Source organism: Neophocaena asiaeorientalis, unplaced genomic scaffold (assembly GCF_003031525.2).
Source record: "Neophocaena asiaeorientalis asiaeorientalis breed wild unplaced genomic scaffold, Neophocaena_asiaeorientalis_V1.1 scaffold392, whole genome shotgun sequence".
In the NCBI taxonomy this organism is placed as follows: Eukaryota; Metazoa; Chordata; class Mammalia; order Artiodactyla; family Phocoenidae; genus Neophocaena; species Neophocaena asiaeorientalis.
In genome coordinates, this window is record NW_020174421.1 from 952,431 (window position 1) to 967,234 (window position 14,804).

Genomic DNA, 14,804 nt, shown 5'->3' on the forward strand with positions numbered 1-14,804 from the left:
AACCACTGCTCATCAAATTCCTAAAACACAAACTCATTAGGCCCTGCCAGCCCCCTTGCAATACCCCTATCCTCCCCATTCAGAAGCCTAACAAGGAGTACTGGTTTGTGCAAGGCTTATGAGCAGTGAATGAGGCCGTCATCCCTACTTACCCACTGGTGTCAAACCCATACACCCTCCACACCCAAGCGCCAGGGGGCACGCAGTATTTCTCTGTTTTGGACCTCACTGATGTATTTTTCTGTATTCCCGTAAATCCAGACTCTCCACACCTTTATGCCTTTGAATGGAGGGACCCTGACACCTGGAGGCTACCCAATACACCTGGACAGTACTTCCGCAGGGTTTTCAGGACAGCCCCCATCTTTTTGGAAACACGTTAGCAAGGGAACCGAGGGAATTGAGCCTTGAGAAGGGAACTCTGCTACAATATGTTGATGATTTATTGATAAGTAGTGAGACCAAATAAGATTCAGATAAAAATACTGTTACGGTCCTAAATTTTCTGGCAAGAAGGAGATATAAAGTATCTTCAACCAATATAAAGTATCTTCAACCAGCAACAGTTTCAATATTTAGGATTGGGTTTGACCCCAGGGGCACCAGCCCTTGCCATAGATTGAAAAACAGCAATTAATGCATTACTATCTCCAACCACAAAAAGGCAACTCTGAGGCTTTCTCAGGATGGCTAGGTTCTGTCGTATCTGAATTCCAAATTATAGCGTTTTAGCAAAACCCCTATGTGAGGGTCTAAAGGGAGAAGAAAGGGAACCCCTTCAACGGAATAAGGACCACCAGCAGGCCTTTGAGACTCTGAAGACTGCGGTAAGTAGAGCACCGGTGCTGGGGCTTCCAAATTTGCACAAGCCCCTTACCCTACATGTTCGTGAGAGGTCAGGGAGAGCACCACGAGTCCTGACCCAAAAGCTGGGACCGGATCAGAGACCAGTGGCTTACTTCTCAACACAGCTGGACTCAGTGGCCCTGGGATGGTCAAGCTGCCGGCAGGCAGTAGTGGCCACATCCCTGTTGGTAAATGAGTTTCCAAGCCCACCCTGGGACAGCACTTAGGCGTGTCAACCCCTCATCAGGTACAATTTGTGCTGGAAGTCAAAGGACATCACTGGTTGACTGGAGGAAGGTTAACAAGATATCAGGCCCTCCTATTGGACGCCCACGGCATTATCTTAAAGGTGTGCCAAACCCTGAACCCAGCGACTCTGCTTCCAGCTGTCTAGAGTGGAGACTTAGTGCATCAGCTTAACGAGACCATAGAACAAACTTGCTCCAGCAGGTCTGATCTAGATGAGCCTCTTGACAGCCCTGAGGTCAAACAGTTTACTGATAGGAGCAGTTTTATAGAAATGGGAACCCAAAAGGCGGGGTATGCCAGTTAGTCTAGATGAACGGGGATCGAAGCCAAGGCCCTGCCTCCCACAGACATCAGCCCAGAAGGCTGAACTAATTGCATTAATGAGAGCTTTGCAATTAGGGACGGATAAGAAATTAAATACTTTTACTGACTGTAAATATGGTTCCACGTGCTACACGCTCATGCTGCCATTTGGAAAGAGCAACGTTAATCGCTACAAGTTCCCCCATAAAATAGAAAGATTTGATTCTGGCTCTTTTAGAAGCAGTGCAGCTCCTGACCCAGGTAACAGTAATCCGCTGTAGGGGCCATCAGAGGGGTGGATCCCTTGTGAGCCAAGAGATCAGCAAAGGTGATCAAACTGCAAAACAGGCAGCTCAATTGCAAGAGCCTGAGCAAATTATGGCCCCAGTGATTGGCCCCCCTGAACTCCCTAGCCTTCTCCAGTATTCCCCACAGGAACAAGAAAAGGCTGGGAAACGAGGCTATGAGAAGAGAAGCACAGGCCGGTATAGAAAGGAGGATACGGTTCTAATTCCTGAGGCCCAAAAATGGAAACTCACTAAGAGCTTACATGGTGCCACCCACTATGGGAGGGATCACTGCGGGACTTGATGCAAAAGGCTTTTTCAGGGAAGGGGCTTAAAAGAACAGTAAAACAAGCAACACTTGCCTGTGATTTATGTGCCCATAATAACCCACAGGCCCATCCAATCCCCACTTCATTACTCAGGCCAATTCAATGCCGAGGGACATATCAGGGGGGAAGACTGACAGATTTCACCCAAATGCCCCCGCGGTCAGGATATAAATATCTTATGGTGTTTGTCAATACTTTCACAGGATGGGCTGAAGCCTTCCCCATCCGATCTGAAAAGGCTATGGAAGCCTGTAGGTCCCTTTTAAAAGAAGCAGTTCCTCGGTTTGGACTTCCAAAGTCCCTCCACAGTGATAACGGGCCCTGTTTTATAGCCAGAATCACACAGGGGCTCACAATGGCCCTAGGGATAGACTACAAGCTACACACCTCTTGGCACCCCTAGTCTTCAGGGAAGGTAGAGAAAATGAACCATCCTTTGAAGAAAACCTTAGCAAAACTCTGCCAAGAGACTCATGCACCCTGGACCAACTCGCTTCCTGTTGCACCCCTCAGGGTCCGTGTAGCCCCAGGAGTGGTCTGAGGCTTAGCCCATCTGAAATGACCTATGGGAGGCCTTTTCTTACTACTGACACTCTACTGGATGAGGAAGTGAACCAGGCCCTGAGATATATTATTAATCTAGGACAAGTTCAGGAGGCAATCCAGGACTGTGCCCACAAGGCACTGCCAGCCCCCACTAACACTACAGAGGAAGGAGCAGGTCCTTCACAAATAAACCCCGGGGACCAGGTTCTTCTTAGAACTGGAAAGAGGGGTCCCCCAAAGACCAACGATTGCTAAAATGGAAGAGCCCCTATAAAGTAATTTTAACCACCCCTACTGCTGTCAAACTGCAAGGGATCTCTAGCTGGGTACATTTGTCCAGACTAAAGCTTTTACCTCCAGAAACCCGGCAGGTTCCAACAGAACAATACACCTGTGAGCCAGTGGAAAATCTGAGATACCTATTCAAAAACAGGCACCATCAACAGATGAGTAAAATCATGTAGTAGACTGGACTCCCATTTGCCATTCTTGCTATTGTACTCAGCAGAAGCACACACGAGCATCTTGTTAAAAATGTTGTAGAGCTTTATGTGCTGAATTATCAACATAAGGGTCTGCTGTCTCCTACTTTTTAAAATTTTTATTTATTTATTTATTTTTGGCTGCATTGGGTCCTCGTTGCTGCACGCAGGCTTTCTCTGGTTGCAGCGAGCAGGGGCTACTACTCTTCGTTGCAGTGCGCGGGCTTCTCACTGCAGTGGCTTCTCTTGTTGCGGAGCACGGGCTCTAGGCGCACGGGCTTCGGTAGCAGCATGTGGGCTCAGTAGTTGTGGCTCGCGGGCTCCATAGTTTTGGCACAGGCTTAGTTGCTCCGTGGCACGTGGGATCCTCCGGGACCAGGGCTCAAACCCGTGTCCCCTGCGCTGGCAGGCGGATTCTTAATCACTGTGCCACCAGGGAAGCCCTATCCCCTAATTTTTTAAGTACTAACAAGAGTTATGTCCTTCAAGGACTGTCCTCTCTTAACAACCGTGAGACAGACATTCAGTTCTGCACCCCAGAAGTGTTTGTTTTTCCTCTGCGGACACCCAAACCATCAGATGTCATGGAATTATGGCCAGGTCCCTGTCCTTTTCCAACCAAGCTATAGCGTATAAATGCATTGATAATGTTCACTTCATGGGAGAGTGCACTCTAGGGACTATAGGGATAAGAGGGGGTTTTATTGGTAACAGGACCACTCCAGCTCATCAGCGAACCCAGAGAGCACTAAAAATGATCTTAACAGGGGCAGGGCTGGCCATAGGGCTGGCAGCTCCGTGGGGAGGCTTTACCTATCATGAAACAACACTGAGAAATCTCACTAGACAGCTTGGTTATATGATGGAACAGACAAGACAAGCCTTAACGGGACTGAAGATCTCTTGTTTCTTTGGCTAATGTAGTTCTTGACAATCGTCTAGCTCTTGATTACCTTCTGGCAGAACGAAGTAGAGTTTGTGCGATAGTTAATACATCCTGCTGCACCTGGACCAATGCAACAGCACAGGCAGAATTTAATATTAAGGAAATATATGCCCAGGTAGAGCAGCTTCACAATTTTGGCAGGGGCGACATCGCCTCCACCGTCTGGTCAACAGTTAAAGAAGCCCTCCCAAAGTTAACCTGGTGCCTTCCCTTTCTAGGCCCTTTAATGGCTATTGTTGTTCTTCTCCTTTAGGGCCCTTGTTTGTTTAACCTTCTGGTTAAGTTTGTGTCTTCCAGCCTCCAACAGTTTCAAGTAAAGACTCATGATGTCTCAAGGAATTCAACCCATTCCAGTGGAGAGTGGCCCAGGTCCATACAGGTCCTTGGAATAGTCAGTGAGGGACTTCTACACCACTAGGGTAGGCTAGGGTCTGCGGCCCCCGTGTAGCAGGAAGTTTCAAAAGGAGAGACCTTTGGCCCCTTACCCTTTAAGAATAAGGGGTGTAGAATCCCTCAGGGGGGAATGAGACAGGCTGGGACCTGGGACACTTTGCTGCAGTGCTTGCCCCTGGACAAATGTCTCCTCGATCAAGGACATACAAAGAAACTCTAAGGGACTTATGTATGTGTATAACTGATTCACTTTGTTATAAAGCAGAAACTAACACACCATTGTAAAGCAATTATACTCCAATAAAGATGTTGAAAAAAAAAAAAGAAACTATAAGGGACTAAAAATAACTGCGTGCATGCCCAGTTGGGGCAAATTACAGACAACAAGATACAAAAAGACCAAGGCGCCCAACTGCTTCTTCTGAAGAGCCAGGAGCCAAAGCAGGGTACTGGGCATGCCCCCTGCACACAACGCCACCACAGAGGTGGGCAAGCCTCCTAGGCCACCCCTCTGGCCTGATCCCTGGACACACTCCTACTCTCACCCCATAGAAGGAGAAAGTTTGCCTCCCACCTGAGTGAGCAAGATAACAAGGGAAACTGTTACTTGTTCTCAATCCCTGCTGCCTCTGCAGGGGCCCCAGTAAAGCCTTGCCTGAATTTCTTATCTGGCCTCTGATCAATTTCTATTGATTAAGGAGGCCAGGAACAGCTGGTTGGCAACGTATGTGTGGGTGGGGAAGCTGGGAGTCACTGTGCCATTCAGTCTACTTTTCTGTCAGCTTGAAAGTTTTCATCATAAAAAGTAACAAAAGCATTTCACTCCTAGGTATATACTCAAGAGAAAAGAAAATACAGGTCCACACCTAAACATGTACACAAATGTTCACAGCAGCATTATTTGTAACAGCCAAAAAGTAGAAACAACCCAAAAGTCCATAAACTAATGAATGCACAAACAAACCGTGGTATAGCCATAAAATGCAATGTCATCCGGGCAACAGGAGGAATGAAGTACTTCCTTGAAAGCATTATGCAGAGTGAAAGCAGCCAGTCACAAAAAGTCATATATTGTATGAGTTAGTTTATATGAAATGTCCAGAATGGGCAAATCAGAGCCAGAAGGTAGATTAGTGGTTGCCAGGGGCTGGGAGGTGGGCAGGGATGGGGAGTTGACAGCTAATGGGTACGGGTTTTCATTTAGAAGGGATGAAAATATTCTAAAATTGACTGTGGAGATGGGTACACAACTGTGAATGTGCTAAAAGTACACTTTAAATGGGTGGATTGTATGCTATGTGAATTACTGAGGTATCTCAATAAGCTGGGTCTTTTTCTTTTAAGCTGCAAAAGAGAGTAGGATCCAGGGGTGAGGAGAGAGACAGTTGTCAGTCACCATAAAGCACATAAAAGTGGTTTAAATATGAAACCTGATTTAAACATGGTGATTCGAAACGTTGATTTCTGACCAATCTGCAAAAACTGAAGATCAAGAAAGGAATCACATGTGGCTAAAACATATTTTTTTTTAAAACCGCATTTTAAAGTAGAAAAAAACCACCATCCCAAAACTCTAGATCTCAGCAAAACTTGTAAAGAGACTTCATCAAATTCAACCTCTTTTGTTTCCTGGCCAGGAGGAGCCCAGTGTCTGAGAATATTCGTTTTGCTAATCGGTAGAACCTGAGGTCAGCCGGACCTCAGGAGAGTCTCACTCTCCCCATCCCCCATCTCCCACGGTGGGGAGGGGCCCTAAGGCTGTCTGAGCCCTCCCAGCTGCAGTGTTAGAGGGTTTCTGGAGGGGCCTAGCCTGGGGTGACAGCTCTAACCCTTGCCCTGTCTCCCCCAAACCATGCCCTGTCCCAGGGAGCCACCCCCAACTCTCCTTCCTCCCCCCCACCCCACCCTCCAACTGCGTTCAGCTTCTCATTCCAGTTATTCGATGCCTGCTCTATACCAGGATGTCCAGAACAGAACTCGCAGGTCCCCGAAAACCTGTCCCCCATCTTCTCTCCCCCACAAATGTGCCCACCCCCATACCTACCCAGACACCAAAACAAGTGCCCGGGGAACATCCTGGAGCCCCTCCTGCTCCCCATAGGCTTCTCTGCCTCCATCCCCAGGGCACAGTCTCCTCCCCCTTTCCGACCCTCTCCTCCATTACCTTCAGTACAAGGGCCAACACACCTGACCTGGCCTTGGAGGCCCAGTCTGATCAGCCCCTGCCCCCATCACCGCGTTTCCCCCAACTCTGCCCTAGCCAGCGGGAAGACGGCGCAGCTCCCAAGCACTCCACCAGCACTCTCCCCTCCAGGCCACAGCCTGTGCCATGCTGTTCCCTAGGCCTGGGCGGCCGTGGCCACCCAAGCAGTTTTCATTCATCCTTCAAGGCCTAAACATCACCGAGATTTGGACCCCAGCCAAACTGAGCAACTCTCCCTGTGCTTCCCAGGCAGATGGGACCCCTCACTTCCTCCAGAGGAGTCTTTGCAAGTACTCAGAACACTTCCCCTGCCCCAGCCCTCCTTCGCCTGGGTGAGGCTTATCCCTCCTTCAGAGTCACCTCCTCTAGGAAGCCTTCCTTGACCTCCCAGAGGGGGTTAGGCGACTCCTCTGGGCTCCCACAGCCCTCTGGGTCTCCACCACTAAAGCACACGCCCCATTATCAAATGGCATCTATAACGAGGCAAGCTCGCCTACCAGACTGGGAGCACCTGGAAGGAATGAAATGGGTCTGTTTGCCTCAGTGGACCCCATATCCAGAGAATCCTTGAGGCGTTGTTTGTTGATTGAAAATTGGGACGCAGCCCTAAATCCAAAGCCCAGTCAAGCGTGGAACGCTTGCTTCGTTGTTGCTCGGGCCCCTTCAACTAGCCGCCCTGCAGCTGCAGCTGGGCTGCCAGCCCTCGCCCACAGCAAATGGGCTCCAGCTGGGGAGGCGCCCCTCTACTCCCTTCCCTGGCCCCCGCTACCACTGGCATCAGCTCTTCTGCCCCTGGGGTGGGTTCAGGGGCCAGACTGAGAGAGGAGGAGCAGGGTCGGGGAAGAAGGGTTCAGGACACCCAGGGAACGGGCTCGCGCGGATGAGGGAGGAGCCGCTCCCTTTGCTTACCTGGCTTTTCAGACCCAGATGACCTGGACGACCCCAGTGTGGAGGTCGAGGAGGTGTCACTGGAGGCGAGGCTCCCAGGAGCCATTTCACAGGCAGATGCAGATGGCCCCCTACCCAGGCGTGAGGCCCCCAGGCCTGCCTGCTTGCCTTACATACCAGCAGGCCCGGCCCCACCACTCCAATTAGCCCCTGATTGGGCTGGAGGCTCTGAGCCGCTGATTGGGCAGGAAAGCTGAGAGGGGGCCCTGCAGCCCTGCCTTGTGTGCCGATGCCTCAGCCGGGCCACCTGCTCCTATGTGAGCTTGGGTGTATCACTTGACTTCTCTGGGTCTCAGCCCCCATGGCAAAATGATGGGGGCTGAGATGCTTGATCCCTCCCGCGCCCTCTGCTCAGCAGAACCTGGAATGCTGATGGGGAACTGGGCACACCTGGGCTATGGAGGTAGCTGCTGAAGCCCTCCAATCCCACTGCCCCAGTGTCCACTCCTGTTCCCAGGCCACTGCTGGCCTTGGTGCCTCAGGAAGTAGCAGTTGGGGGCCGACCAGTGGGTTTACCTGGAACAGACACCCCAGGTCAACCTGTGGCCTCCTTTTGTTTTGTTTTATAAGAAAGAATTTTTAAGGGATGAATGAGCAATTTTTAAATTACTTCCCAAAAGTCTCCATAAATAAGGACAATGTCCTCTGGGAAAATAAACAAAGAATATTGATTTATCAGAAAGGCTGATAAGCACAGGAAAATATCTTCGACTTCTTTGACACTCAGGAAATTTTAAATTGAAACAATGATGAGATACTCTTTTCTCATCACATTGATAAAAATTGAAGACAAAGCGTTGACAAGGATGCAGGGAACCAGGCCCTCATTGCCTCTTCCAGGGGCATAAATTGGGTGCAGCCTACTTGGAAAAGGTATTCCCTTGAGCCCAGCACTCCACTTCTCTCTCCTAGGAGTGCATTAGTCGGAAAAGAAATAATTGCTGCATTATTTGGAAAAGGAAAAAAAAAAGAAGTTCCAAATGAATCACTCAGGCTCTGGCTGAATTACACCCTTACTGCAGAATACTCTGTGCCATTTAAAATGACGAGATGGATTAAAACAAGGATGAGGTGGTACTTCACACCCAGTAGAATGACAAATATTTAAATGCCCATCAATACTGCGTGCCTAGGATGTGAAGAAAGGCACAGCTGTCGGGAAGGTAAGTTGGTGGCCACATAGAAAGAATTGAGTAACGTCTAATACAACTAAGATGGATTCGTGCCACATCCCATCCATGTCATTCTGGATATAAATCTGAGAGGAACTCTTACACTGATACACTGCAATCTTAGCAAAAATTCAAAACAACCTAAATGTCCGCCAAGGGGAGATTGGACAAATAAACTGTGATCTGTTCACACGGTGGACTAGTACACAGCAGTGAAAATGAAATAAAACAGAAAGTATCTGTGGAATATGTCCCCACTTCTGAGAAGACAGAACTCGTGTGTGTGCGTGTGTGTGCGTGTGTGTGTAAGTGAAGCCACAGAAGAAGGTCTGAAAGGGTTCATTCCAAGGTAATAGCAGTGGTTATCTCTGAGGAGGGTGTAGGATTTGAAGGGGACAGGTTTAGAACAGATTTGCAGTTTTCTCTCTGTAGTCCTATTGTTGGGATTTTTCCAGGGGACTCTCCATCACCAGAGGTCTGGATTGAGGGAGGCAAAGTGTTCTAAAGTGAAACTGGGTATCACTGCCCTGCCTAGCACCCTTCATAGCTCCCCACTGCCATGGGTAGAAGCTGGACCTCTGTCTTATGGAGCCTCCTTCCCCCGGAAACCCACAGTCCAACCACAATGAGGCTCTTGGAACTGGTTAGGTGTTGAGAGCTGGGTTTTGCCCTTTGTGTTTCCTCTGTGCGTGTATCTGTTAGATTGATGTCACAATGGCCCCAGTTTTTCACCCCTGTCCATATCCATGCCCATTTGCTGTATAAGTTTGCAGCTCCTCCTACATGCCTTGAATCTGAGCTCGCCTTATGACTTGCTTTGACCAACCCTGCATGGTGGAAATGATGTCCAGTTCCAGTCCCATGTGAACAAGGCTTCTGGATGCTGAGCATCCCATGGCCCAGTCTCCCCTGTCACCCAGCCCACAGCTGGCCCACTAGCCAGCCCTCCAGCTGACCACAGATGCTTGAATGAGCCCAGCAGAGATCAGCCAAGATTGGTCCAGATCACCTGGCTGATCCACAGAGTCACAAGCAGCAATACATGGTGTGTTGTTTGAAGCATGAGATTTGGGGGTTGTTTGTCACATGGCATAAGCTAGCTGATACACTCTTCCTAGAAGGCCCTCCTTTATCATCTCCACCTACCTTCTCTGGACCATTTCTCACTCATCCTTTTGGCCTCAGTGTAGACATCACTTCCTCGGAAAAGCCTTCCCTGACACCCTAGGATGTTCGGGGCCCCCCCCTTGTGTTGCCAGCAGCCCCTCAACTTGCTCTGTGGGAGCCTCTAGCACCCCAAGTTAAAACACTGCCTTACCTGTCTCCTTGAGCTCTGAGAGGGAGTGGGGGTGGGCAGGGCTGTGTCTGTCTTGTTCCTGGTGGTGTTCCCTGGTGCCCAGCACAGCACCTGGCACGCAGTAGGTTCTCAGCACCCATTGCTGTGGAAGCCCCAGTGCCAGAACCCAGCTTGGCTGAGTGGAGGAAGGCCTGAAAACCGTCTGCAAGAACCATCTAGAGCAGGAGATGAAATGAGGCAAAGAGGCGCATGGAAGCTGGTGCCAATGGGGGCAGCAATTTTGATCACATTTCCAAGAACTGAGAAGTAGAGAAAGACTCAGTGATACAAACATTCCCACGAGCTTCATCTGAAACCCTGCTCCAGGGCTGTGCCAGGACAGAGTTTTGCATTTGCAGGGAAGAAGTTCTAAAATGTGCTGCGTGATCTAAAAATTCTTCTAGAGGATTGCCTTTTCACAGGGAAATGGTAATTGTGAGGATCAGGTTTCTGGAGAGAGGACAGGTTCCTTGGTGTACTCATGAGATGCGTTTACTGAGGCCTGTATGAAATATAAGTTTTGCCAAAAACTTTTGTTGCCATCTTGTAACGTTGAATGAGGTCCTCCTATGTGTGAACTTACAGTCCTGCAGGTTTCAGTTCTAAACTCTTTGAAGCAGTACCCGTTTTGTGTTAACTCTAACCCCTGTAGCGTGAGGACATCTGTGACTTTAGGTCAATAAATGCATAGAGGGCAGGGTAGAAAGAGCTGCCATGTTCAATGTCCACATATTTTATATTCACTGTTATATTTATACGTGAAAAAGCTAAAGTTCAGAGAGGACCTGCATCAGGTCTCCCTAAGTCCAGACCCTGGGCTACAACCTGGAAGCTCTCTGCTTTAGTTAAGAAACCATCCCTGACTCCAAAATAACAGTGGCTTCAACATGAAACCAGGAGACTGTTCTCTCATGAAACCCCTCAAGTCTCGGTTGTGCAGGGCTGGTGAGGCAGCATGGGAGACCCAGGCTCCTTCTTTCTTGATGCTCTGCCATTATCTGCCCACAGATTCTACCTCATGATCCAAGAAGCTGTTGCAGTGCTGGTCATCATGACCACATTCTAGCCACCAGGAAGGAAAGAAGAGAGGACATGGTGGACACCTCCATTCTCTGAAATGCACAACCCAGAGGCTGCACATATCACTTCTGATTATAGTCCTTTGGCTAGACCTTAATGTCACCTAAATGCCATCGCAGATGCAGGGGAAGCTGGGAGATGCAGTCTTGTGCTGGGTGGCGAGATGCCTAGCTAGAACTTGGGCTGATAATACTAAAAGAAAGAAAGGGAATGAATACTGGGGGCAGTTAGCACTTGCTTCCCCCTTTCCTGAGACACCTCCATTATTTTAACCTCTCTATACATCTATCTCTCACTATAACAGGAGCTGCTCCTTTGAACTTGGTTCATGTCTCTGGGAAGGGAACTCATATTTATTGAATGCCTATTATGCACCTCATCTCTTGTATCAATAATCTCAGTCCTTTTAGACAATTCTACCAACTGGGATGATTGATTCTCCCCTTTAAAGCTGAGGGGCCTGAGCCCTAGTGAGGTTCAAGGATTTGGCCTGAGGTCACACAGCTGGGAAGGGCACCCACTGTCTCCCAGGGGCACTTTGGGGTACGTGGAACACATGTCTCTACTAGAGGGCAAGGGGCAGGCTGTCATCAGGCCCTGCTGCCTTGGGGTGGAGGTTCACGCGCTCTCCTCCCAGAGGCAAAATCAGAGGTGAGAGAGCTCTGTGGCCCTGATGCTGGCCAGGTCACAGCCCAGAGACTTGCTCCCTCCAATCCATCTCTGAGTCCCCCAGCACGTCCTGGCCTAGGGTCAGCTTCCTTAGATTGGGTTGAGTGAAGATACGATTGTACACAACAGGCACTCCATAAACCTGCTGGCTTCCCGGATCCTGGACATGAGCTGGGTAACACCCTCTCCCCAGCCTCAGTCAGCAGCTCTTTGCCTTTATTTATGGAGGGTTCCCAATCAGTGGCTGTCAAATCAATTATAAATTAAGGAAGTAAGGAGGCTTTTCTCTCTATCAGGAAAAGCCAGCGAATGTTCTGGTTTTAGAGTAAATTTCTTCTCTGGATGTGAGGCTGAATCCTCAGAATAAGTTGACTGGGGTGTGGGAGTGAGAGGACAGGGCTGCCTGCAAGGCAGACGAGCTGAAATGCTACTGTCTCTCCCGCTGCCGTGCCTGGCCCGACTCGGCCTCTGAAATGGGGGCCCCGTAGGAATCTTCTGTGCGGGTCCCCGCTGTGGGGGGAGGCTGGACTAGCTGGGCGTCACCGACATAGAGTCCCTCCCCTCTGGCCCGCTGTTGGTTCTGGCCATGCTGTCTCTGGCCCTCCTCCTCTAGAAACAAGCCCCTGAGGTTTTCTTTGGGCTCCTTCCTGTCCCCGCCCTCAGACCATTTGGTTTCTGTGGGGTTAACTCTACCTTTGGCTGCAGAGGCAAGCAGGTAACCCAGGTCTGGCCAGTCAGAGGATGAATCCCCATCCCAGCCTGATCATAGGCTTAGGGGCTAGCAGGTGACCCAGGCCTGGCCGACGAGAGCCCTACCTGGGAACTGTGCTGGAACAGATGAGAAAGGGAAGACCACTTTCTGTAGGCCTTGCAGAGCCTGGAACTGCTGGTGGCCTTTATGCCACCTCCTGAGAACAGTCAGCCTTGCATGAAGCCAACACAGAGGAAAGTGCAGCCAGAGCGGAGACGTACAAGCCAGATTAACATCATCTGAGCACCTGCATCCAGCTGTGCCTGATGCCCTGAGGGTTTCATTTCTGGGAGCCAATAATTTTTCCCTTTAGCTTCAGTGCTATTGAGTGGGATTTCCTGTCACTTGCAGCCAAAGCAATCCTGACCGACATCACCTAGGGAGACAGAGTTAAGAGGGGCAACAATAGAGACCCCAGCCATTACCCGCTCCAGTCCCTCCATGGCACTGGAGATCTTCCTTCTCAGGCTCCTGCCGCCCTTTCCTACCTTGGAGGATGAGGGTAATTTGGGAGCTACATCTCCATCCCATTCCCCTTGGAGATGAGGTCCCTGGTAGGGCCAGCTCTGAGCCAAGGCTCCGGTAATGCCAAAAGTCTCCCACTGTCTGCTGTGTCCAGGAAGCAGGTTGGCTGCATACTGAAAGCTCATCAGATCCCATCAAGGTCAGCTTTAAGATTCCTTTTTGCACATAAGGAGGCTCAGAGAGGTGACAAAACTTGCTTGCAGTTTCACGGGTCACCTGGATCTCTGTGACTCCAAAGTTGGGGACTTTTCTCATTCCTGGGCCTGCTCCCCCCACCTCGTACTCCCAGGGGGCTCTGACCGTTGCCCAAACCAGGCAACCCAGGGTCAAGGGTCGGGTGGACGCCGCCCTGTTCCAATCCATCCTGCAGATAAAGAGCTTGAGAGTGACACAAACCACCACCATCAACACCAGGTATAGGACCTGAGCTTTTAATACCCCAATTTGCCTTCGTCTCCAGGCAGAGCTGGGGAGAGGTAGAGTTTCCAGCTTTGGTTACGCGGAGGAGCAGGGGCAGTTGCTGAAGCAGCTCAGTTTCGATGCCCCAGCGTCCCAGCCAGTTTCACAGCAAGGACTCTCCACAGTGCAGAATGGACTGGAGCCGCGGAAGGCTCGCCCAGCAAGGGAGCTGAAATCTGAGACCTGTGGACATCCCCAGGGAAGGTGGGCCCAGCCAGATTTCCCATTCTTTGTTTCTAAGCTCTCTGAGACAAGGGTGACATTGGGGACCCAGCTCCCCATTAAATGTGGGCAGGTAAGCATGGCTTCTAGAAGCTCCATACTGGCCCAGAGATGCTGCAGCCTGAGTGCTGGGGAGGAGAACAAGTGGTTTCCGGAAGCTGAGAGAAAGGCCTGTCTCTCCATGGGCCACACTGAAAAGGGGTGGCCCTAGTCCCGGGGCTCCATGCTGGAGGTGAGATCCCCGGGCCTCGGTCCCACACTCTGAACCCCCGCTGTTTTTTCAGTCCTGATGACTGCGTTGTGCATTTCCTTGACTGTCCCTCCCGTGGCCCAACACCCAGCCCTGGTCTGGCCTTGACGTCTGGCTCATTTTTATAAACCTGCTGAGGCTGGTTGCTCAGGGCCTTGCCCAATCTCAAAATGGTCACTATCAAGAGGAGACGATCATAGCATGAATTAATTACATTCCTTGATATTATTTATAATGTTAACTACAGCCCGTACAGCTCCTTACCATTTACAAAGTGCTCACACACACACACACGCACACGCACACGCACACACACAATCTCAGCTACGTGGGGGATTTGGAATTTCCACGTTATGGGGCAAGAAAGTGAGGCCCAAGGAGGAAAACAACTGCTCAAGGGCATCAGACAAGGGTGAGCTGCTGCTGCTAACATGGTTTTGAGAGGATAGATATGCTCTCCCTGCCCATTCATCTCTCCATTCATGTCTCCATTCATTCCTTCCTTCAGCCATCTAGCATTTATTAAGCACCTACTATGTGCCCACTCTGTGCTACACACTTATCCCTAAGCTGGGACACTTTTCCAGAGCAAGAGTTCTCGTGTGCCTGAGAGATGAGTTTGGGGGGAAAGGGGGATACAGATCCCACCGGCCCCTGGGAAATCAGGACTCCAGACTGGGCCGTCCCTGCCAAGTGAGGAGCCTCATTTTTCTCTCATTAATTCTCTTTTTGTTTGTTTGTTTAAACTCAGGGAGCCTGTGTGACCTGGTTCCGACAGGCACGGCTCCTGATGGGGTGGCTGGGGTGG